The following is a 2,867-nucleotide window of genomic DNA, read 5'->3' on the forward strand; positions in this document are numbered from 1 at the left end:
TTTATTGATTTCAGAGAGGAAGGGAGAGGGACAGTGATAGGAACATCAATGATGAGAGAGAATCATTGATCAGCTGCCTCCTGCATGCCATACTAGGTATCAAGCCCACAACTGGGCCATGTGCTCTTGACCGGAATCGAACCTGGGACCCTTCAGTCCTCAGGCTGAGGGTATAGCCACTGAGCCAAACCAGCTAGGGCGAGCTATCCTATTCTTAAAGACTTGATTTCTGTTATAAACAAGTGGATTTGAATAATATCAAACCAATATACATTTTTAAGGAAATGTCTCTTCATTTCTACGAATGCAATTCTACCTTAAAGCTTATGTTGTATAATCTATACTAATAAAAGGGTAATATGCTAATTATACCATATGTCTTCTGAACATTCATCTGGGCATCCTTCCGCACAAAGCCATGGTGGCAGGGGCCAAGGCAGAGGCGGTTAGGGGTGACCAGTCTGGCAGGGGAGAGCAGTTAGGGGCGAACAGACTGGCAGGCAGAGACAGTTAGGGATGATCAGGCAGCAGGCGAACGGTTAGGAGCCAGCAGTCCTGGATTGCAAGAGGTATGTCCAACTGCTGGTTTAGGCCCAATCCCAGCAGTTGGACATCCTCTGAGGGGTCTCAGATTGGAGAGGGTGCTGGCTAGACTGAAGGACGTCCCCCCCGCTGCATCGGGCCTCTAGTCTGTCTATATAAAAAGCCCATGGCCGTGATGACCAGGACAACCAAACGACCGGTCCATCCCCCAGGCCCTCAGGCTCCGATTTATTAGGGGATGGCTAACAGGGGAAATCGGGGTCCCTCAGGCTCTGATCAATTGGTGGTAGCAGTGACTGGTGAGCAGCCTGAAGTCAGACCTCTTGGTCTCTCCTTCCGGCCCTCAGGCTTCAATCAATGGGTGGTGGTGGTGGAGCAGAACTGGGGACTGGCTCCCTTAGTAGTCCTTCAGGTTCAGTCTCCAGAGGACAAGACAGGCACCAATAGACCAGCACCACCAGCATGATCCTGACAATGCTGCTGGCCTCCTGGAACTTGGCCTCAGGCACTGCAGCCACTTCCCCTCCCTAGATGCTTCACAAAAAAGAAATGATACCACCACCAGTGCCAGAGATGACCAGTGGTGACTGCTCTCCCCATGCTTCCTCCAGGTCACTCGAGCCAGCCCCCACCCGCCCCGCTCCAGATGAAGTGTGATCACTGCACAAGGAAGGAATGTAGTAAAAAAACAAAAACCGATGACCAAGAGAATGCCGCAGTCAATATCTGAAGTCCAGCTCAGAAGAATGGAGAGAAGGAAGAATTCCGTAAGTTGGCTGATGCCAAGGTATTTCTGAGTGACCGCCTGGCGTGTGACAGTTGTGTGACCGCAGAGGAAGGAGTCCAAGTTTCTCAGCAGAACACCAAGGACTTCCTCCGTGTTATGAACCTTAATAAGGAATGTGATACCTCACAGCACAAGGTGCTGGCAGTGTCCCTGTGTCCTCAGTCTCTGCCTTATTTTGCTGCTAAATTCAGCCTCAGTGTCACTGATGAATCCAGAAGGCTCTGCGGCTTCCTCAAAAGCCCAAGGGCGCACTGTCTTTGACATGAAGATAGCTGTGGACTTCAGCATCCTGGAGAGTCAGAAGAAATTTGTGCATTGGTACTGCCAGCACCGTGAGGAAGAGCCCCAACTACCCATGCTGACCTCCGCCTGCCCCGGTTGGGACCGATATGCAGAGCGTGTGCTGGGTCACCCCATTACTCCCACCTCTGCACGGCCAAGTCTCCCCAGAAGATCATGGCCTCTCTGGTGAAGGATTACTTCACCAGATAGCAGAACCTGTCCCCAGACAAGATTTTCCATGTCATTGTGTCCCTGTGTTATGACAAGAAACTGGAAGCCCTTTGAGAAGATGTTCCCACCATTTTGCATAGTTCCCAGGGTGCTGATTGCATGTTAACCTCAAGTGAAATTGTCCAGATAATGGAGCAAAGTGACCTCGCCTTGAATGACACCACTGTGGACACTCTGTTTGGAGACATGAAGGAGGAGGAGGTGAGGCTCCACGAGGGTGCCAGCTCCGACGGGTCCCTGGTGCACATCTTCAGGCACGTGGCCAAGGAGCTGTTCAACGAGGACGTGGGGTACTCACCTACCACATCCTGAGGAACAAAGACTTCCAGGAGGTCACCCTTGAAAGGGACGGATAGGTTTTGCTACGCTTTGAGGCTGCTTACAGCTTTCAGAACATCCAGAGTGGTCCTGAAGCTGTAGAGGGCCAGTTCCCCTGACACTTCATGCAGGTCCTGGCCTGTGCCGGGGATGCCTAAGCGGCAGGGGCCAGGCCCAGGTGAGGACGGATGTGCAGACAGGGCACTGCTGTGGCAGATGGAAGGCATCTACGCTGCCATCCCGGCGTGTCCCCCGGAGACCAGCGCCCATGTGCAGGAGCTGTACCAGGAGTGGCTGTGGGGGGGACTCTGCCTGGGCCCAGGTGGCCCTGCACACCGCCTAGCAGGGCCTAGGGCAGCAGCCTGCCAGGACATCAAGTGGTAAAGGTCCAGCAGACGCCCGGCCTACAGGCCACCTGAGGAGGGGTGTCAGACACGTGAAGGAAAGGCCTAGCATCTCTGTCATCGTTTTGGTTTTCAGAATTCCCTACTCCCCGTCTGTTGGCTCCCTCCCTCTGATAAGCACTGTTGTAGTCACATGGGTGCAATTTGAATATTGTATCTCGAGAGGATTGCCCCAATGTATGTATCCTTTTATCCGACGATGAAAAAAATCCCAAAGAACAAGAATGGAGACAGGCTACTGTCCTTTAGGCTTTAAAAAAACCCAGAAGTGTCCTGCAAAGAGCTGAGACTTGGTTCTGTCC

At 52.5% G+C, this 2,867-nt stretch overlaps 1 pseudogene across 1 annotated transcript; it reads left to right on the top strand.

Moving 5' to 3' along the window:
• Nucleotides 1-1,189: 1,189 nt before the first annotated feature.
• On the top strand, nt 1,190-2,545 carry LOC307096500 (nuclear prelamin A recognition factor-like; annotated as a pseudogene). Its single transcript has one exon. The product of its transcript is annotated as a nuclear prelamin A recognition factor-like (transcript).
• The last annotated feature ends 322 nt before the right edge of the window (nt 2,546-2,867 follow it).

This window comes from Cnephaeus nilssonii (assembly GCF_951640355.1).
Source record: "Cnephaeus nilssonii genome assembly, chromosome: Y".
NCBI lineage: Eukaryota > Metazoa > Chordata > Mammalia > Chiroptera > Vespertilionidae > Cnephaeus > Cnephaeus nilssonii.